Consider the following 23,342-nt stretch of genomic DNA (forward strand, 5'->3'; position numbering starts at 1 on the left):
TCGTAGAGTAAACTGAATGATTTTTCCCTCTTTCATTTGTTCGCCATTTCTCACGTTTGCAAGGTAGCTCCAGGAGCAGTCGAAGAAGAGGCCTCATACGCTCGCATCCATTCTTCAACTGTATCGAAGCACCACACCCCCCTTTGTCCACAACCAGGCCTCGCAGACTAAAGCGAGATACTCTTGAGCGTGTTTTTCTATTTAAGTGAACGTGGGGTGATTTCTCACTGTGCAGTGAGGCTATGGTTGTGCATCTCTTGGATCTGCAGTGAGGTAATCTTACGACATTGCCACCGTGGTAATGAGAGGGGTTCCTTGTCGTAGGTTCAGCGTCAAGTTGCTGTCATCGGGGATTACAAGAACTTGGATCTTTTTTTTTTCCGTCAGAGAAATGCTGGAGATAAACAGTTTATAAAATGTATATTCATGATAAGAATGTTGTATGTATGACACAAGAGAAATGATAGAAAATATGCTTTACTCACCGGACTGACCTAAATATTCACTCTGTATATTATGCCGACCAAACACACACACACACACACACACACACACACACACACACACACACACACACACACACACACACACCTGCTGATAAAATAGAGACCAAAATATTGGTCCACTAACAGGTTAATGTTGCCCACGATCAATAATTACTTAGCAGAAATTGCTTTCGTTATGTTTCTCGGTAAAATGCTTTATAGTTACATTTTTACCGTAGTCATTTACAAAAATTTTTTTCTAGTGTATGTATTATTAGGAAATATCAAGAGGAAACCTGAGTAAGGAACGATCGATTTATGTAATATTTTCTATTATTGTACAAATTGTTGCCACAAAGATGAAATTTGCGTATACGCTAATTGCTTCTCTTGTTGGTAGCAGAGGAAAAAAAAAAAGGGAACTTCAAAACTAACAGTCAAATAATGGCTTAAAACGCTATTGAATGTCTTTAGTTCCAGTGTTCCTCTAAATGGAACTTCATGTTAAATGTATTCATTCATTAATGCAACGTTCATTTTTTAATTATTTTTTTTTTCCGCGTGGACAAGCGACACGGCCGTCTGATGGATGCTAATGAACATTCTGTTACCGTCAGATACTGATTGTCGCACGTAGTCAGGTGGGCGGCATAGCCACCTCCTGCATTGCCTGTTAAGTTGGTAGGATGGAGACGAAGGTCTGGGAAGAGCACTTTATACCTCATACCTCTCATAGGTCTCGCCAGTCCGACATTATCCCCCTCGACTGGACGAAATGTCTTCACATGGATTAATATCCTACATAAATTCAGGTCGAACCAGATCAGGTTCGTGTTGCTGACTGTGATGAATTCATGAGCTGTCTGGGGTCGAGTTCGCACAGTTTCGAATCCTTGTCACGGCAATTGGTTCACAATCAACCCAGCTGTCATCTGGTCGATGATATGGGTACCTGGCTTACGATATATATATATATATATATATATATATATATATATATATATATATATATATATATATATATATATATATATATATATTCGGTCTGTGGACTGAACCAGGACATGTGAGGCGTCCGTGGCGCCATCCATGGAGCAAAAATCAAACATAGCTGCGTAGCAATATATCTTCACAGTAAGGAGGAAAGAAAATACGTGGATAAGTTATGATGCGATATAGGTGAGCTAATTATAGCAAAGTACTTCACATCATGGACCTTTGTGGTGTAGTGTTTAGCTTTGTTGACCATGAAGCATTCACGGGCCGCCCACGGTTGAGCGCCTTAGTTCGAATCTTGGTCACGACACTCTGTCCGCCAGTCAGCCCAACGGTTCATCACCCTATAGAGGCTGGTCGATAAACGGTGCACTTGTTAGAGGTTAAGGCTGGGTTGGCCAACTCGGATCAGAGAGTCAAAACGTAGTAACCCGTACCGTACGTCTATGAGACACGGAATTATAAACTGGGTACCGGGAGTCTCAGTAGTCCTAATGATGATGGTAGTGACCAAGTTATTCCGTTACATTTTCTGGCATACAAGGACCAGCAGGACGCTGATATCAAGCAAAAGTACAAGGGAGCAGCGGGGAGTATTGAGTGTTCCCTCAAAAGTACATGATAATGATGATGATGATAATGATAATGATGATTATAATATCAATGATAAATAATGATGGTGATGATGATGATAATGATAATAATGATATGATACTAGTAACGATGAGGATAGTAATATTAAGTATAATAATGATATTAATGATTATAGAATAATCTTGTGTTTAATGAGATTTTTGGCAGTTTTTTCTTTCCACGATTCCCTTGAAGTTTGGCGTGTTCTCTGTTGTGCTCACATGTAACTGTTCACTTGAGTGGCTGTCACTCAGAAGTGCTCGATGCTTCGATTTCATGTGTTCAAGTGTCGAGAAGATGGACTCGCACAGACAGGTCGAATTCAACAGATTAATTCTAAAGCAGCTTCTGTAGTAACAAAGTATTTATCCTTGGTTCTAATTTCCAGAGAGTAAGAATTCTCTCTCTTTTATGAACAGATCTCAGTCCGTCGTCTTTTAAAAGTTCAGTTACTTCCATCTGAGATTTTACCTCATCATTGACTAAAGGAGGCTTCAGGCAGCATGCCTCCACGCTAACAGAGTCAGTTGTAAACCTGATTTGAAATCCTTTCTGCTGCGAATCTTGAAATCTTGACATAAAACTGGCCTGCAGATCTTTCATCACAATGGCCTATTCATCTGTTCTTTGTAGTCTGTTTTCTTCTCCATTTTCTTTCAACCTGACTAAAGTTGTGACAGTGGAGGGAAATGTGTCGGTTCACCTTTGACTATCCGTCTGTAAGACAACTGCAGTTTGTCATTGAAAGTAAATATGCTCTGAACTATAGCAGATATCAACTTGAATTTCTCTTGTAAATCTGCCATTTAAGTTTAGCCAAATGGAGCAACAGGTCTGCCAGACCAGCCGTAGCCCAGCCTGGATCTGTAAACTCGGGATGAGGTTTAAGCGTTCATCTAGAAAAGATGTCACCAGCAGCAGAAGCTCAAACAAGAAGAGATATAACTTTACTTCGGAAAGCCATCGAACTGAGCAGTGCTGTGGTAAATCAGTAAGGAAAGCTTCTTCACTTCCGTCTCTCATCAAGCCTTGAAACTGTCCGTGGTGGTTTAGTCCATTCGTTCGAATAAAGTTGAAGATATCCAACACATTTGTCGTGACGTGATCGAATCCAAGAGTTTTAGAGAATGATACAATGAAAGGTCTAGAATTCAGGAAACCTTGCATCAGGTTTACAAAGTCCAGTTAATCTATTCAAAGATTCACACACACACACACACATACACACACACACACACACACACACACACAGAGGGAAAGCCGTCTGTTGCTATGGCATTAAGTTTCTGAAAAGGCAAATTGTGCTCTGCAACTGCTGGCATCAGTGACTTTTTCGTATCTTGTCTACGAATTCTGTCCTTCAGTGACACAATATCCAGGAGTGAGTTCTTCTCTCACATCAAGGTCATCAGACACAGGACGAACGAAAACGGACAGTTAAGATTTATCCTGGACAAAAATCACCCAAAGCTAAACTCAAATGATCACGTTGCAGAGGTTGTGAGAGCGGTTGTGATTCAATTTCAGTGTTTTCGTCGGAAATTCTGCTTTCTTTAATGTGGCGTGATATCTACAGGTCTGATTTTTTTTATTTATTCTGTAGTCTCGTTCATTGGTCAGTTGAAAAAAAAAAAATCACCTTCAGAGTAAATTTTTTTTCTTCATGTGCCGTGTCCCATGTTAAAAGATAGGAGGCTAATATTGCTGTCTGTTGCTAAGCTGACAAAACTGGCGAAAACCTGAGGTTGCTTATCCAAGTTTCCTTATCTGTTCTGCTTTCGACGTACGAAGTTAAGAAGCCTGAACGAATTCATTCTCAATATTTGCCTTGTTTGAAGTCAAATGACGTTTTAAGTTTGAAAATTTGAATTGTGGTATGCACATATGGCAAAGTAGACATATGGCCATTCCACTCATTTTGAAAACAGATTTTCTCGTAAATATTTTTTTTTTCTTTTGCATTTCCCATCTGTTGTTGGAGTTAGTGTACAAATTACACAAAGATGTACATTGCAGCGTAGTGAAAATCAGTAAACTATAATGCCACGTCTATAGCACTCCACTCTGACGTTCGAGTCTCAGCTGGCTTACTCTCCCGGGTGAGGGGACGAAGTCCGTGGCTGAACTGTAGCAAAGCTCAATAACCCAGCACCTGGCACAGCTATCACGCTGAGAACCGTGCAGAAAGATTCTTTCATTATGATCAATAACTCTAGTGGTATTGACAGATAATTTGTCTTATATATGTTATACCACCACAAAAAAAAAGATAAGCACAATGCACTGTTTCCGTAATGTTAAGATAGAAAATATCTGATATTTCAACAAAACTTGCTTAAGAAATCTAGGGTTTGGCTCAGTCTTCTTCATATGAGTATCCTTGGGGATTATATATTCTATTTTTACTGTGAATTTAGGAGCCACATACGTACCTTGGAGAGCCGCCGATTGGCCATCCCAAGGCTAGGATATGTTTATGCAAAGAAAAAACACACAAACACGTGACTTCACAAAAGAAGAAACACCGCTAAGAAAAGAAACACGAAATAATGATGTTAATGAGATGTCCTTGATTAAGTCATTCTGCTGTCCCGTATGGTCTTTGCTAACATAAGAATGTCGTGATAAAACGTTTGCTCTCTACTTTGCATACATTGCTACAAGTGAAATCAGACGTATCAAGCATTAAATAGCTTGCTAGATTGGGATTATCAAAGCCTTGATAATACTGAACACCTATGCTGTATCATCTTTTAGCTTTCTCTTTTTTTTCTTAAGCAAAGTAAATTCTAGGCCCAATAGATTGAACGCTGCAATGGTACAGGGTCACCCACCGAACAAGCGGGTATATACAAGTTAGAGGGAATTTAGATACGCTTCGCCATCGCATAATCAAGGGAATGGATCATATGACCTATCATGAGAGGTTGAGAGAAATTTGAATTTATGAATTGTGGAATACTATAAATGTATTATAATTCCGAGTCAACACATTTAAGGAATAGACAACAATATATTGGGCTTAAAAGCATCTCGGGTAACAGTTATACGTAAGTTATTAAGTATGCAAATTTGCTATGGAATATACGAAAAAGATACAAAACAAAACCATACAGTAGTCTGGAAGATAAGATGGAAACTGTTCAGCGAACGAACAACGAAGGGAGAAACATGTACGGGACAGTTACTGACACGGTTAAATGAAATTCCTAGAAAAATGGCTAATATCAATTCTAGCAGAACCTCAGATTAACAGCCATTTAGTGTGTATTGCGATAAAGGGAAATGATTTCCTCAACCAAGCAAGACGTGGGGCATAATCTTGTTGCTGGTTGAAACTTCCACTCTCTCTCTCTCTCTCTCTCTCTCTCTCTCTCTCTCTCTCTCTCTCTCTCTCTCTCTCTCTCTCTCTCTCACCACAACTTCTGTCCTACGTTTGTGCATAAACTATCGTATCTCCCACCTGTCCCCAACCTGTATTCTCGCATGCCACTTTCCTTTCTCTCGCTCATCTGCGCACACCCTACTTTTCTTGTTTATTTCTTGGTCACCTACACACAACATCCTCCTCTTTTTGCGGAACACGTTACTTCACTAGCTTTGTACATTATTCCCTACAAGTACCAGTCTGAACCTCATTGATGTATACCTTGGTAATTCCACTTTCCTTCCTTCATCCACCATAACTAACAGAAACTGTCTTTCACCCATTATACATCACTGTCTTCTCAGGCTTCCACTTCTCGCTGGTGTATAGAGGAGTAATGCACTATCCATGTTTGTGGATAGCCATCTCATTTAGAAGTCGAGATTTTCCCTTCTCTGTTTTCCTTCCCTCGTCTTTTTCTTCTACTTATTAAGACATGCGTCCCCTCAATACAGCCTTAAGAGGTCAAACATATACGTGTCGAGGCCAGACATATGCCTGTCGACGTTTATTTACTTGTGACAGTGGTACACCAGTGGGTTTCTCACATTAAAAGCTTCTGCTTTCAGTGTTCGTTTGCCATGATGTCTCCTCCTTCACAGAAGCTGCAAATGAACAACCCTGCAGAAAACTGTGTGAAGGATTATCCTTGTACACACTATCATTTCGTGACTTAAACGGGAAACTTACTGTCTCATTATCGAAGCTAAAACGTTCTTTGCATGTGATCGAGACCTATTTTCCATTTCATCATTTAAGGCTCATATTCATTTTGGGATACCAAGTAAAGGGTTTTCCTCAACACATGAACATGTACCCACGGGTCATCTGTTGTAGCCAAGTGTACTCTCCTACTGTGTAGTACAGCAAGATGGCTCTCTTATTAAGGGATTACGTCACGACATCGCATCCGACATGTTTAACGGTCGTAATGAAAAGTTACGACCTCGTATTCTAGGTGGTAATTTATCATAATAGAGAAGTTAATTGGCCCATTTCGAGAGGATTTTAAGTCGTCGTAATCGAAGGCTTAAATCGTGTTATACGAGGGTTTAAGTCCTCGTAATTGAGGTCATAAAATGTAGAATTCGAGAGGTTGGGTATCTCTGTTCAAGAGGTTGACTTATTTGTGTTCGAGGTTATGTTATTCAAGGGATTAAATCATCACTTGAAAAAGTTTAGGTTTATTTTAGAGGTTAAATTTTGGTATTATATTTAGTATTTATTGGTCCAGTCGATGTTTTAGAAGTGTTTAATTTTACACTGGAAAAGCTGATTCGTTGTACTTAAATCGTCATACTGAAGGGACAAATGACAGAAAATTCACCTCCCAGTCAAAAGCAAACTTTGCCCATGACCATAGGCACCAATAGACACCCTCTGTACATCCCAGCCTTCAGCAGACACCAGTCATCCGTCACCATGAGTCATCCATCACTCTACATGTAATCGGCAGACTCACACATCAACCCATATGCCAGCAGAACATCCCTCAGTATTCCTCTTACAGTAAAACTCTCCCACCCTCCCCCATCTCACCAACGCCAGGCCCCTGCCATTGATCAGCCTGAGGGCCTGTAACACAGGAGGTGCCAGCTGGCCGTGGCATTTTGGCCACATACCGTGGTATTCATTGTTAGGCTGAGGTATGGCGCCTGGATTCTTTCTGTACCGATACTTCAAAACAGAAATTTCTTCACTGGTGAATCGTAGTTAATATGTCGTTTTGAGAAATGAAAGGAGTGTGATTGGCTTCCTCATCTAATTGGAATCTTCTTGTTAGGTTTTCCCATAGCTTCAGACCCCATGTATGTTAGTCTCAGGTGATGCTCATTTCCATTATAACTCAGCGACATAAGTTTTTATATGCCAGACTCAGCATAAGCATGTAGGCACAGATCCACTTATGATAAGGTCCGCTCATTCACTCATATATTCATGAAGACCCAAGGGAATAGGGAACAACATAAAGGAAAAGAATAATATTCAGTACTTACAGAAGGGAAGACTAGAAGGAAAATCCTGTTTACGCCTAAACAAACATTAACTAAACTTCTATTTGCCAGTTCGATCTAAACTGTGACATCTGGTTAAATGAAGTTCTGTGGCACAGTGTTGCACTGTGCATGAGGTTACACGGGAGCTAAAAGCAAACGGCGCTCAACTATTTTTTTTTCCCTCTGTTTCTCGCGATGATTTCCATTTTGAAAAAGGAATCGTTTGTATAATCGTGATGTTAAGCATGTGTCCTCAGATGAGCGATCTCTCTCTCTCTCTCTCTCTCTCTCTCTCTCTCTCTCTCTCTCTCTATATATATATATATATATATATATATATATATATATTTTTTCTTTTTTTTTGCTTTGTCGCTGTCTCCCGCGTTTGCGAGGTAGCGCAAGGAAACAGACGAAAGAAATGGCCCCCCCCCCCATACACATGTATATACATACGTCCACACACGCAAATATACATACCTACACAGCTTTCCATGGTTTACCCCAGACGCTTCACATGCCCTGATTCAATCCACTGACAGCACGTCAACCCCTGTATACCACATCGCTCCAATTCACTCTATTCCTTGCCCTCCTTTCACCCTCCAGCATGTTCAGGCCCCGATCACACAAAATCCTTTTCACTCCATCTTTCCACCTCCAATTTGGTCTCCCTCTTCTCCTCGTTCCCTCCACCTCCGACACATATATCCTCTTGGTCAATCTTTCCTCACTCATTCTCTCCATGTGCCCAAACCATTTCAAAACACCCTCTTCTGCTCTCTCAACCACGCTCTTTTTATTTCCACACATCTCTCTTACCCTTACGTTACTTACTCGATCAAACCACCTCACACCACACATTGTCCTCAAACATCTCATTTCCAGCACATCCATCCTCCTGCGCACAACTCTATCCATAGCCCACGCCTCGCAACCATACAACATTGTTGGAACTACTATTCCTTCAAACATACCCATTTTTGCTTTCCGGGATAATGTTCTCGACTTCCACACATTTTTCAAGGCTCCCAAAATTTTCGCCCCCTCCCCCACCCTATGATCCACTTCCGCTTCCATGGTTCCATCCGCTGACAGATCCACTCCCAGATATCTAAAACACTTCACTTCCTCCAGTTTTTCACCATTCAAACTCACCTCCCAATTGACTTGACCCTCAACCCTACTGTACCTAATAACCTTGCTCTTATTCACATTTACTCTTAACTTTCTTCTTCCACACACTTTACCAAACTCCGTCACCAGCTTCTGCAGTTTCTCACATGAATCCGCCACCAGCGCTGTATCATCAGCGAACAACAACTGACTCACTTCCCAAGCTCTCTCATCCCCAACAGACTTCATACTTGCCCCTCTTTCCAAGACTCTTGCATTTACCTCCCTAACAACCCCATCCATAAACAAATTAAACAACCATGGAGACATCACACACCCCTGCTGCAAACCTACATTCACTGAGAACCAATCACTTTCCTCTCTTCCTACACGTACACATGCCTTACATCCTCGATAAAAACTTTTCACTGCTTCTAACAACTTGCCTCCCACACCATATATTCTTAATACCTTCCACAGAGCATCTCTATCAACTCTATCATATGCCTTCTCCAGATCCATAGATGCTACATACAAATCCATTTGCTTTTCTAAGTATTTCTCACATACATTCTTCAAAGCAAACACCTGATCCACACATCCTCTACTACTTCTGAAACCACACTGCTCTTCCCCAATCTGATGCTCTGTACATGCCTTCACCCTCTCAATCAATACCCTCCCATATAATTTACCAGGAATACTCAACAAACTTATACCTCTGTAATTTGAGCACTCACTCTTATCCCCTTTGCCTTTGTACAATGGCACTATGCACGCATTCCGCCAATCCTCAGGCACCTCACCATGAGTCATACATACATTAAATAACCTTACCAACCAGTCAACAATACAGTCACCCCCTTTTTTAATAAATTCCACTGCAATACCATCCAAACCTGCTGCCTTGCCGGCTTTCATCTTCCGCAAAGCTTTTACTACCTCTTCTCTGTTTACCAAATCATTTTCCCTAACCCTCTCACTTTGCACACCACCTCGACCCAAACACCCTATATCTGCCACTCTGTCATCAGACACATTCAACAAACCTTCAAAATACTCATTCCATCTCCTTCTCACATCACCACTACTTGTTATCACCTCCCCATTTACGCCCTTCACTGAAGTTCCCATTTGCTCCCTTGTCTTACGCACCCTATTTACCTCCTTCCAGAACATCTTTTTATTCTCCCTAAAATTTACTGATAGTCTCTCACCCCAACTCTCATTTGCCCTTTTTTTCACCTCTTGCACCTTTCTCTTGACCTCCTGTCTCTTTCTTTTATACTTCTCCCACTCAATTGCATTTTTTCCCTGCAAAAATCGTCCAAATGCCTCTCTCTTCTCTTTCACTAATACTCTTACTTCTTCATCCCACCACTCACTACCCTTTCTAAACAGCCCACCTCCCACTCTTCTCATGCCACAAGCATCTTTTGCGCAATCCATCACTGATTCCCTAAATACATCCCATTCCTCCCCCACTCCCCTTACTTCCATTGTTCTCACCTTTTTCCATTCTGTACATATATATATATATATATATATATATATATATATATATATATATATATATATATGGTAGGGTTCACTTGTTTGTGGTTACGTAGCAATGAAAGTTCGTATTCGGCGAATTTGTATCGTGGACCTTCAATCTCGTCGAAGAATTTCTCAATCCATGGAAGTCCATCCTTTCCCTGCTACTGATGTATCGCACCTTTGAAACTGCAGGAAAAAAGCAATATTAAAGACCTGGAGAAAGAGCCCTGCGGTTATATAAACAACTATGGGAGTGGGCGAGGAATGAGAGGCATTTAGGGAAGCCGTGCTTATGTGTGGGAGAGAAGTGTGCAGCATGTTGAAGGCGGGATGAGGGCGTGTGAAACAGGGTAGTGAACAATGGGATGAGAAAATTAAATTGTTCGTGAAAGAGAGACGAGAGGTGTATAGGCATCATCTGCAGGGAAGGAGTACGAATGATTGGAAGATGTACAAAAGGTAGCAGTGGGAGGTCATGAGTAAGATGCAAGGTCTGGGAAAGGGAGCAAATGAAGCTGGGGTAGAGAGAGTACCGGCAAAGTTCAGGGAGAATAAGGTATTGTTTTGGAAGAATGGGGATTGTGAGAGGAGAACAAGAAAACAAATCTGAGTATCAGTGAAGGGAGCACATGTGGGGGGAGGGGATTTACAGGCAGAGAGATAAAGAGAGGGCGCAGTAAGTATATTGGAGATGTTGAATATGTTATGGAAGTAGCGCCAAAAACAGATGACGAACGGCCTCCTCCGCTCTCATCCACTTTTCAGCTGCCATGTATAATGCACCGACGCCAGAGCCCCTTATCCACAACCTAGCTCCTCAGAATTTTCTCTGGTATCCTTTAACCGCTTCTTATGTCCTGGTTCAGGTTATTGACAACACGTCTCCCCCTGTATACCACAGAGTTGGCTCTCCCATAACGCCTCTTTCCTGTATGTAAAGGCTCTGATCACGGAGAACATCAACCACTCCATTCTTCTACATCTTCCTCGGTTTTCCCCTTCTTGTACTCTCCACTTCCGTCATGCGTATCCTCTTATTCAGCCTATCTTTAATCATCCTTCTCATAGTCCAAGCCCTTTCAGCAAACCCTCTTCAACTGTTTCATACACACCCTTCCCACTTCCACGACTTTTCCTTACCCAATTATCTTTTATTACATAAACCTTCTTTACACCACATATTGTCCTCACTTTTTTCGTTTCCATCACGTTCATCCTCTTCCACACTTTTTCATCTAGAGCCCCTACTTCCAGGTAACTGAAACCCTCCCCTTTCTTCAGGTTCTTTTCAGTCATGCTCACACTCCATTTGACCCGTCTGTTTTCCCTACTCGAATTCGATAATCTTAACATCAACTCACATTTTTTTCCTTTCAAATACAGTGACAAACTCAGACTCGCTTTTACAATTTTTCATCCTAATTCGCCACCAGAAATGCATCATCAGCAAGCATCATCTGACTCGCCTGTCATGTTTCCTAACCTCCAAACACACTACAGACTTGCCCCTCTCTCTCTAAAATCTTTGCATTCACTTTTCTCACCACCCCATCCATAAAGTGATTAAACAGCCACGGTGACATCACTCACCCCTGCCTAAACCCCACCTTCAAGTGAAACAATTCATCCTTCTCTGTTCCTGCTCACACTCATGTCTTATTTTCCTCAAAATATCCGCACTGTTTCAAAAAACTTCCTCTCAAACCTTCTGCATGGTATATGTCAACCCGAGTACATGCTTTCTCTAGATCCATACATGCTACATACAAATCCTTCTCTTTCTCTGTCTCTCTTACAGATAATTCATATCAAACACCCGATCCACACATTCTCTACTACTGAAACCACTTACTTTGCTTTTCTCTTGTCTGATGTTCCATACATGTCACCATCCTCTCAATAACCACTCTCCCGTACAACTTACCTGGTACACGCAACAAACTTATACCATTGTAATTCGAAGTCACTTTCGTCCCTTTTGCCTTCATGCAGTAGAACTATACATGTATTCCACCAATCCATAGGCATTTCACCTTGAGCCATATATTCATTAAAAATTTCGATGATCTAATCAAGAACACTGTCTCCTTCTTTCTTGAGAAATTCAACTGCAGTCCTGTCCACTCCAGCCAACTTGCCACATTACCCCTTACACAGGGCATTCGCCAGCTAATCTCTCTTCATCAAACCATTTGCTATGATTCTCTCACTTTGCATACTTCCCCGACGCAAATACCCAACATCTGCCACCCTATCATCAATTGCATTCAACAATCCTTCAAAGTACTCACTCCATCTCTTCACCCCATCACTGTCTGTTATCATTTCCCCGTTTGCCTCCTTCACTGATGTTCCTAATTGCTGTCTTATCCCACCGTCAACCTCCTTCCAAAATATTTTCTTTTTCTTATTTTCCCTGAAGTCTGTTGATATTCGTTCAACCCAACTCTCATTTGCCTTCTTTTTCAGCCCCAGCACCTCCCTCTTGACAACGAACAGCTTTTTCTTGTACATCTTCGATTTACATGCACTCTTTCCTTGTAAGTACCACCCATGTGCGGCTCTTCTCTCTTTCACTGGCAACTTGATTCGTTATTCCATCTCTCAATACCCTTTCTCACCTGCTCACCTCCCACTTTCCGCATGCCTCACACTTCTACCACACCTGCCAGCACTGCTTCCTTAAATGCTTCCCATTCTTCACCGACTCCCCTAGCTTCGATTACTTTCACCTTTTGCCATTTCTTACCTTCAAGCTCTCATGGTATTTCTTCACACAAGCCTCTTTCGCAAGCTTATTTATTTGCACCACCCTCTTCTCACCTACTTAATTTCCTCTCTTCCAAATGACTCTACAATTCATTCCAAATGACTCTACAATTCATTCCAAATGACTCTAAATCATTACCCTCGCTTTGACCATACTACCAACTTCCTTCTCAGTATATTCACGTCGAAGGGTCTCTTTTGCATGCCAGTAGTCCTATAGTACGTAATCCTGTAATGGCCGCTTATCATCTTTCCTACTCCGCGTATACTTATGTATGTCCCTCTTCTTAAACCAATTAGTCCCTATCCCCAGTCCTTTCTCAGCACACAAGCCCAATCTACAAACTGTTCATCACTTCATTCACCTCATTGCATTAATACCCTCTCCCCATGCTCTCCCTGTTTATACCCTCACTTTTTGCATTACTCATTTCACATTCAAATCACCCACTACCAATACCCGATCTCTTATATCAAATTTGCTGACATACCAACTCATCTTCTCCTAAAACATTCTCCTCTCTTCGTCTTTTTCTCGTGGCTAGATGCAGAAGCACCAGTAATCATCCACCTCTCGTAATCCAATTCCGTTTTTGCTCGCATCATTCTGGTGCTCACTTCCTTACACTTTCACACATTCACACATTCTCAAAACTCCTCCTTCAGCATAAGTGCTACCCCTTCCTTAACGTTAACCCTCACACTATCCCCTGACTTTGTTCTGACGGTGTTCCCCAGCCGCTTTTCATCTTTACCCTTGCGCCATGTTTCACTCAGGGCCAGATCATCCAGGTTCCTCTCCTCAAACATTCTACCTATCTCTTCCTCATCATTTAGGATACACCCAAGCACACTAAAAAAAAACCAGGTCTAAGCCTTCGAGGAGGATGAGCATTCCCTGCATGGCTACTTCTTCTACTATAACTTAGAAATTACGAGAGAAGAAGGATAGGGTTTCCAGCCCCCTGCTTCCGTCCCCCATAGTCGCCCTCTACGACATAAGGGGAATACGTGGGAAGTGTTAATTCCACACCGCCTGTATATATATATATATATATATATATATATATATATATATATATATATATATATATATATATATATATATATATATATATAATGTGTGTGTGTGTGTGTGTGTGTGTGTGTATACACCATGCCTTCCTGCCCCAGGAATCCCTTCTGTTCTTGTGAAACTCCTGAAGCACTCAGGAAGTTGGCCACGTCTGCCAGTCGGGACCGTAGGTCATAACGTTTTGTGATGTTGTGTGTGCTTCTTTATGTGGAAAGTGCAGGACAGCTGAGTAGTACGTGTTTGGTGCCTTCTCTATGGGATTTGCAACGTGAGCATTAAGGGTATTGAAATATACAGAAACGCCATTTGTAGTGTTGTACTGACTAGTGATGCCTAGAGCGTAAGCCGAAGAGTGTGAACTGCGTGTTTGTCTAGTGAGTGCGGTTTCTGACGGGTGTATGAGAAAGAATTTAAGACTGAGGCGAGAGGTTGATATTTTAGTGTTTACCGGGATAATTCAGTGTTTACGTGTTATGTCAGTGTTCTGTGTGTTGGGGGTGTGGGGGATCTGTTGGTAGAGGATGCTGAAGTGTGGGACAGGGTGAGCTTTTGATTTCTAATTGGGTGGTTAGTTATGGAGTGGTTAGGGTGAAAGTTATCCAATGATCTCCACATAGACATAAATCCAACTCACACCCTTCGGTCTCCTTGAATGCAGAGTCGCTCCAAGTAGGCAAAACACCAATCATTCTACGCTTCACGTAGGAAACACATGTGACATTCACTTCCCACACCAATAACATCACTACAAAAGCACCACAAAAGCTAAATGCTCCGAGAACACTGACTGGCATCAGATCTGGACAAAGAAAAAAAAAAAAAAAAGGAAATCCCTCGGTATCTTATGCACATAATTCATCTCCTCCAATTTAGGTTGTGCCTCACCTGCATGATCTTCCACCTTCTCAAAAGCAAATGTAAAAAAGTTGCAAACCACATAAAGCAGTGCTCTTAGTCGCAAATTGCTAAACAACCACAAACATTCATCACTTTCACAATGAAATGAATATCCTCCCAATGCAGTCCCACCTCAACATGCTTGGCACTCGGTTCAATGCTACAGCACTTTACCCCTCCCACCCAAACCACTCTGTGGCTAACCAACAACCCCTAGATTAAAATGAAAGCTTACCCCTGCCTCACATTCAGCAACCGCTACTCGCAGATCTCCTCAACCACAACAAAGATAACATTGACAACACTCATACAAGTTGTGGTAACGTGACAAGCACTGAACAGTCGACGGTCATATATTCCAACCCACCAGACATACACCCATTAGAAACCACACTCCCCAGACAAAGGCGAGTCACGCTCTCCCGTTTACGCTCTGGACATAATCCATCTGCAAGCACCGAATAAACATACGTTAAAAGCCTTCATGTCCACGATGCACACCCCATAAAGAAGACACCGAGGACTTACTTACTACTCAGTTGCCCTGCACTGTGTACACTAGACGCACACACATACATCATCCTAACACTTTATGACCTGTGGTCTCTGACTGGTGGATGTGGCCAGCTGCCTGAGTGCTGCAGGAACCTTATAAGGGTAGAATGGACACCTGGAGCAAGAAGTGTACATAGTTTCTTTGCCGTGCTAAAATTTAGGTGGTCATGACGTTGGCCTGTACATCATCTCCACATACATGTCGTCGTTTGTATCACTACACTACCAAGGGAAAGTAGTAAGCTCACGAGCGGCAAGAAAATCCGTAAACCTTGTGCATGACCGGAGCATGTCTTCCCGGGGCGGTAAGGGAGTGGAGGACATATAACACACATCCTCCCCTCTCCCTTTCCGGGGGAAGAAACCCCCACCCCCCCACTTCCATTACCGCACATGCATAAGGTAAGATAAGCAGTAATTATCACTGGCAACTTTCGCTTCGGAAAAGGCGGGGACGAAAAAAGTTTTTAATTAACATTAATCTGAGACGAGGCAATTAGCGAAGAGTGACAATACTTTCCACCGCACAGGGGAGGGCTCAGGGGTGATCAGTGGCAAATAATGTTGGAGAGGACTCTTCCTTCCTCCCTCTCCCTCTTCCTTCCTCTCTCTCTCTCTCTCTCTCTCTCTCTCTCTCTCTCTCTCTCTCTCTCTCTCTCTCTCTCTCTCTCTCTCTCTCTCTTTTGCTGTAACGAGTAACCCATTCTAAAATCTTGTCACGTAACCCGTGGTAATTCACGTCAGGAAAAAACAATGCTATAGTGACAGATAAGTCTTGCAGTTGCGTAAAAAAGGAAAAAGAAAATGTTTTTTTTTTGTAGAGTGGCTGTGGCTCGATGTGGTGTACGAGGGAGTGAAGATCTGAAGTGCCATACAGTGATCCCAGCTCGGAACAAGTGTGGAGATGGGCTGTGTTTTTTTTTTTTTTAAAGGACAAGAGCCAGAGGCAGGCAGAGACCCGGCTTATCTGCAACAACAACAACAACAACATACCTGCTATGTGGGGGAAATGACATATTCATTTTCCTCCGATTATATCATGTTCAGCCTCATCCACTTTACTTTCGCCGACGCAGAAAAGGAATTATCCGATGTTAAAACCAAAACATTCATAGTGAGAGTGCAATTGGTCCATAGTGCGAGTGTAATTGGTCCATAGTGAGTGTAATTGGTCCATAGTGAGTGTAATTGGTCCATAGTGAGAGTGTAATTGGTCCATAGTGAGCGTAATTGGTCTTAGATTTAATCGTATCCTGAAAATGTTAGATATATTTTGGTTAGTGGATTGACATTGACGGCCTTAATGACCCTTGCAACTGATAGGCTTAAAGCACAACCAAGCAACCAGCCAGCCTCCGTGTGGAGAAGGTTCTAATATCTTTTTCTTTACGTTGGAGGCACCAGTCACGGATAAAAGTCCATATTATGGCCGGGCCTTAATTGAAATATAATGAGGTTAATGAAAGGGAAGTAGAGGAGACAAGGGAAACTTTTTACAAATTTTGAAGGAAGGTGAAAAACCTGTCTTTCAAAATGTTTTAGGTCAGAGTTATTGGATTAAGACATGAGAGGGGTAGAGAGTTCCAGAACTTTGAGGTTTAGTAAGAGAAAGTTCTCAAAACGGCCCACCCATGAGTTGCCAACGGCCACACAGTAATCAAGCGATGAAGCAGAACAAAAAACAAAATAGTATCTATAGAATAGGGAAAGTGAGCCAATATTCTTAGGGATGGATTGTCCCAACGCATGCTTACGAGAAAGAAAAGTTCCGCTTTTTAAACAGAAACAGAACGGACGAGCAAGTATGCTGTGTGAACAAGCCCAATAGAAAAAATGGGGGTTGGGCTGGACAAAGTATGAACAGGAATGGTGTGGGGAAACTACGCAAGCATCAGTAAATCGGCTTGAGTCGTCAACATACCGACGATATAAGGTGAACGAAAGCTATAGGTTAGAATAATGAGTTGTCACGACGCATGTTTATACCTAAATATTAGATCTAAGTTGCTCAGAATATATTCAAAGCTGCTTAGAAGATCTGGAAGGCTGATGAGAACATAGACGAAAGGTGAGGCATTGACGGGATTTAATCGGAATAGTAGATATGTTATTCATAGAAATGTGAAATGTATGTGAAACTGTTGGATTTATATTAGGCAGCGAAATGATCGTAAAAGTGAAACTTGCTGGATACGTAGGGAAAAAAAAGTATCGCTTGGGTTCTCAAAATTCTGAGGGGGGAAAAAGTGTCGGTGAAAAAGTTTGAAATATGGCCTAGTGGTAGAAAATATGGGCAAGATTATTCAGAGTAGAAAGGCGACAGCTCCAGATATGGGGAGTCCTGTTCAGAATGTTGGACAGCATTGGCCAGGTGGCCATGTATGAACGAGCCTGGTCCGAATATTGGACCCCACCTGCACCAGTCATGAGTGAGACCAATTAGAAAGTGTCAGGTCACAATATGCGCTAGGTTGTCTGATTACAACATTGATGACGAGAATCAGTATTATACCTGGTCAGAATGAGAGAGGACTGGTCAGATTACTGGAGCGTGTCTGGTTACTACGAGAGGTGGTTGGAGGAAGTTGGACTGAATATCGTAGCGTGTCTGGTCACAACATGAGGGTTGGGGGAGGCTGGCTGGTCAGAACATGGTGAGGGGTGAGGCAGCCAGTAATGCCTCCCTCTGGCCGGCAGCATCACAGCGGAGGACTACCACAGATCCCACAATTCCAGCGGATTTTCATGCGACTGTGACCGAAATTGCCAAAGCCTTGGCTGACGTGAGGAATTATCGCTGTTGCTATCTCGTGTTGTTATTATTATTATTATTATTATTATTATTATTATTATTATTATTATTGTTATTATTATTACTACTACTACTACTGCTAGCAGTATCATCATTACTACTACTACTGTTACTACTGTTACTACTACTACTACTTTCTTTATGATTCTGGTGCCGATGTGAATATTTCCAGTTTCTGAAAATATATAGCGTTATGGTGGCAGCCTGGCGCTGCCAGACTAGTACCTTCCCTACCTCGCATAAAAAAAAATAAATGTTGATATATGTGCAGCAGTAAAGTGGAGGTACAAAAAAAAACAGAATGGTGAGGCCTCCGATCAGTATGTGATAAATATTTGACTCTGGTTATGGAAAAATCTTTGAGAAAAAATGGGAAAGGTTGCTGTTGTGCTCGCTAGTGGTAGGTAACGAGGAGGAACAATGTCATGGTGACGTGAGGACACAACAGATGAGGAGAGTGGCGCTCAAGGGGTTGGAGGTGCTCGAAGTACCTGAGAATTTTGAGGCTGGGTCGTTGTCGATCCGTCTCATTGCCCAGGATGGTTTGTTCATTGACCCTTTATGACGCGGACAGTGTCTCACTGTGGTCGAGTGATGAGGGGAGCTGTTAACTGGGGTTGTGTGGTAGCAGGGTTGGTGGGTTAATGTGTTGTAGCGAAGGTGGCGAGTTGCAGGGGTTGTGTCATGACAAAAGGCGGTGAGTTGCAGGGTCGGGTGAGGGGCCATTGGGGTTAAATGGTGACTTGTTTGGTGGAATACAAAAATTGTGTAAGGGTGATAATGGCGAATTATAGGATTTATAAAATAGAGCAATTAATGGCTTAATGGGGTTTACATGAGAGCGAAAATGGTGACCCAGTGTGGTCATGAAGATGTGGGAGGTTGTCAGGAATCAGTAGTGTTGAACGTAGATGAGCATTATGGCTGTACAGCGTGAGAGGAGTACGTCAGAGAGGAACTTGTAGTGGCAAGGATGTCCAAGTGAGTTTGAGAAGCGGTTAAGGTGTAGTGTTTCTTGGGTCATGAAGTAACTAGATTTGTAGGTCGCTAGGGTTGTGTAGTGGTGTGGGTGGTGGATATGTAGGGGTTGTATGATAGTGAAGGTAGCTGACGCCTTGGGTTTGTATAGTGTTGACGGTCATGGTCATTGTGACGGTATATCGACGAGGGTGGTAGGTCACCACTGAGGCTATGTGACGATAAAGATTTTGAGGTTACCAGGATGTGGAGTGGAGGTTGTGTAGTGGCTGGATGAAGCTGCTTACTGGCAAAGGCAGTGGGTTATCAGAGTGGTGTTGTGGTGAATATGGTAGGTTATGAGCGTTCTGTAGTGAGTTGGATGGAGCGTTTCTGAGTTTGTGCTTAAATGCGTGTGCAAATATTTTACCTACAATGAGGCGAAGTACTTTTTCTTCAGCCGGATTGTAAACATAAGGAACGATTTGCCTAGTGAGGGTGGTTGAAAGCAGAACTATGCAAACGTTTGATAATTATTCCCTTCAAGGCCACGTCTTTAAGTCACCGTGACAAACTGCAGATTATTCTGTTTTTGTATACCTTCTAACTGTCACCACACCAATCTGTAAGTTTCTGATATATTCCACTATCACAAACAGCCTCGTGAAGACCCAGTGGTCTGTTGCTGTCTGAATTCCCTTGTCTTCCTTTGTTTATTAATAAAGAGAAAAATCTGGAAGCCTGTTCGAGTTCTTCATTTCGTTTCAATAATGCAAAACGATACCTGCCGTCCTTCAGAATAGTGGACATGCGCGTTGAATATCTAACTGCATCTCTGCGATGTACATGTCAGCTTCAGGCGAGTAGGTTAAGAATACATCGGTCGTATACTCAGGTGATGATAAGCTAATTTGTTGTTATGTAACGAATCTATACACGGTTATCCTTCTGTTGCTTGCCTTTTACTTGTGTTTCCTCCACAGGTCTTGGGTAATTCGGGTTGTCTTTGTATGTATGCCTGAAGATGAGGTTGCTGAGAATTAGCAGAATGCTCGAATGCCACTGTATAATGAGGGGGATTTATGTGAATGTTTGAATTGCAGAGGTGTAAGTCTGTTGACTGTACCTGGTAAGTTATATGGTAGAGTGGTAATTAACAGGTAGTGGCATTCACAGAGCAACAGATTGAGGAGGTGGGGGGGGGGGGTTAATGGTTTCAGGAGTGGTAGAGGATTTTGGATACATCTTTTTGCATTGAAGTATCTGTGTGAGAAATACCTAAGAGAAAAGGAAGAATTTTTTTTTGTGATATGGATCTGGAGAAAGCTTTTCATAGGGCTGACAGAGATGCTTTGTGTAAAGTGTTCCGAATATGTATTCTGAGAGGAAAGCTACTTAATACAGTGAGGAGTTTCTATCAAGAGAATGAACCTCCAGGGTGTAGTGGTGAGCGTTTCCGAGCGTGACGCAATTGCGGGCCGCTCAGGGTCGAGCGCATAACGCTCGAATCCTGGTTGTGGCAGTTGGTCCACAGTCAACCCAGCTGTTCAACAATCCACCCTGAGAACTTGGTCAATAAGATTGGCATCTGGCTTAGTCTGTGATACATACAATATATATATATGTATAGCTTTCATGGGATGGTCCTGACTAGGGCCTCAGTTGCCCGTGCCGCCTCAGCTAAAGAAAAAGATAGATGTGCGAGCAAGAAGAGAGGAGAGTAAGTCGTTTTGGGTAAATGTATGTCTGTGGTAGGGGTGTGTAATGTCACCATGACTGTTTAATCTTTGTATGGAAAGGTTGGTGAGTGAGCTGAATGCAAGGGTCATTGAGAGAGGGGCAGGTCTACAGTCTGTCGGAGGTGGAGGAACCCAAAGGAAATTAGTCATTGTTTGTTGATGTTACGGTGCATGTGCTGATTTGAGGAAGGAACTGTAGAAGCGTGTTTATGATTTTGGGAGGATGTGAAAGGAGAAGGTTCCGAGTAAGCGTAAAGAAAAGCAAGGTTATTAGGTTTAACATTGAGAGAGACAGGTTAGTAAGTGTATAAGTTTGAACGGAGAGAATCAGGAGGAATTGGAATTTTTTAGACACCCAGGAGTCGACAGGTCAGCAGATGGAACTATGGGAGTTGAAGTGAACCATAGGGTGGGTAAGAACACAAAGGTTCTGGACGCGTTCAGGAGTGTGAGGAAAGAGAGATCACTGGCTGTGAGGGTAAAGACGTTGTTATGGTATTTTATTCCCAACGGTGCTGTGTGGACGGGAAGTGTGGGCCGTTCACGAAGAAGTATGGAACGGGGTTGATGTGTTGGAGGCGAAATGTTTGAGGACACTTTGTTGTGTGTGGAGGGTTGGTCTAATAAGATATGATTAAATAAGAGAGATGTGGTGGTAAAAGGAGTTAGGTCTGTGTTGCCAGTCAGACTCTGTAGCAGCTCGGAAAATTGCCGCAGAAGTTTGGACATTGTTTAGTAAAGTATCCCATCAGCTTTGAAACTTGCTACTTGTCCAGTGTAAGTTTGGTCACTTCTTGTATTTTTGTGTCTGTTTTGCAAGTCTGTGGTCGTGCCATCCTGGTCAGGGCAGTCTTGCCAAGTTCTTACTATGTCTTTTGTATATTTTGTTTTTTCAGCATTTCCTTTATCCCGCCATCTTTTTTTCATGTGTTTGGTGCTTGGTGTTATTCATACGCATAATTTTTCCATTGTGTTTCCGTAACCCAGGAATTCATCTTTTGGCAGAGCACTGAACAATATCGAATTACACTGAACGATATCAAATTTACCCATTTATTTTCGTGAAAGGAAACCTCCACCGATTGTCGTTGATTTACTGACACTTTTCTGGCGTCCGGCTTGGAACACCCATGTACCCAAGGATATATTCCTAGTGGTCTCTGAGAGCTCTCCACTCTGTAGATATTAAGCACAGGGCAGAGTCTGACAGCCATTGGATATGCCAAAGTCTCTTGAGAGAATATTGGCTTCTCATGTCCCGATTACTAATGTAGTCATCGGGTGCACTATTAACAAATACCACTTTATTTTAAGAGAAGAATTTTCTCCTTAAGCATCTCAAGAGATGCATATGAATATAGGCTGGAGACCTAGGAATTGTGGACATGAGGCACCTGTCGAGAGCTTGAACGCGACAGGGTGAGACAGAGAACGTTCGGTCGTAGACAGAGAACACGGTTGAGTGACAGACCAGGGCGTCCTCAGCCAGTACCATGAAAAGGGAATGAAATGTATTAAAGTGGTGGTGGACCTCCGTGGTGTAGCGTTTACGAGTTGCTAACTGACGACGCATTGACAGGCCACCCAGGGTCGAGCGCATAGGTTCGAGTCCTGGTCGCGGCAGTCGGTCCACAGTCAACCCGAGTGTTTATCCTACCCCAAGGGGTACATGGCTTAGACTAGGATATATATATATGTATGTATGTATATATATATATATATATATATATATATATATATATATATATATATATATATATATATATATATGTATTTTTTTTTTTTCTTTCTTTTAAACTATTCGCCATTTCCCGCGTTAGCGAGGTAGCGTTAAGAACAGAGGACTGGGCCTTTTTTGGAATATCCTCACCTGGCCCCCTCTGTTCCTTCTTTTGGAAAATTAGAAAAAAAAAAAAAAAAACGAGACGGGAGGATTTCCAGCCCCCCGCTCCCTCCCCTTTTAGTCGCCTTCTACGACACGCAGGGAATACGTGGGAAGTATTCTTTCTCGCCTATCCCCAGGGAATGTATATATATATATATATCATCCTGAGGGATATAGAGAAAGAATGCTGCTTATGTATTCCTTGCGTGTCTTAGAAGGTGACCATGAGGGGCGGGAGCTGGGGCTGGAAATCCTCCCTGTATTACTTTCCAAAAGAAGGTACAGAGCAAGGAGCCATGTGAGGCTTTTGCCTCTAAAGTTCAGTCATCTGTTTTTGTCGCTACCTCGTTCAAGCGGGGAAAAGGCATGTATGGAAAAAGAGAAGTATATATAGATAGATAGATAGCGTTAATAAGATAGCCTTGCTTATGGCAGTCGCTTGCCTGCACCGTCTCAACTAAAA

The sequence above is a fragment of the Panulirus ornatus genome, chromosome 4 (genome assembly GCF_036320965.1).
Source record: "Panulirus ornatus isolate Po-2019 chromosome 4, ASM3632096v1, whole genome shotgun sequence".
Taxonomy (NCBI): Eukaryota; Metazoa; Arthropoda; class Malacostraca; order Decapoda; family Palinuridae; genus Panulirus; species Panulirus ornatus.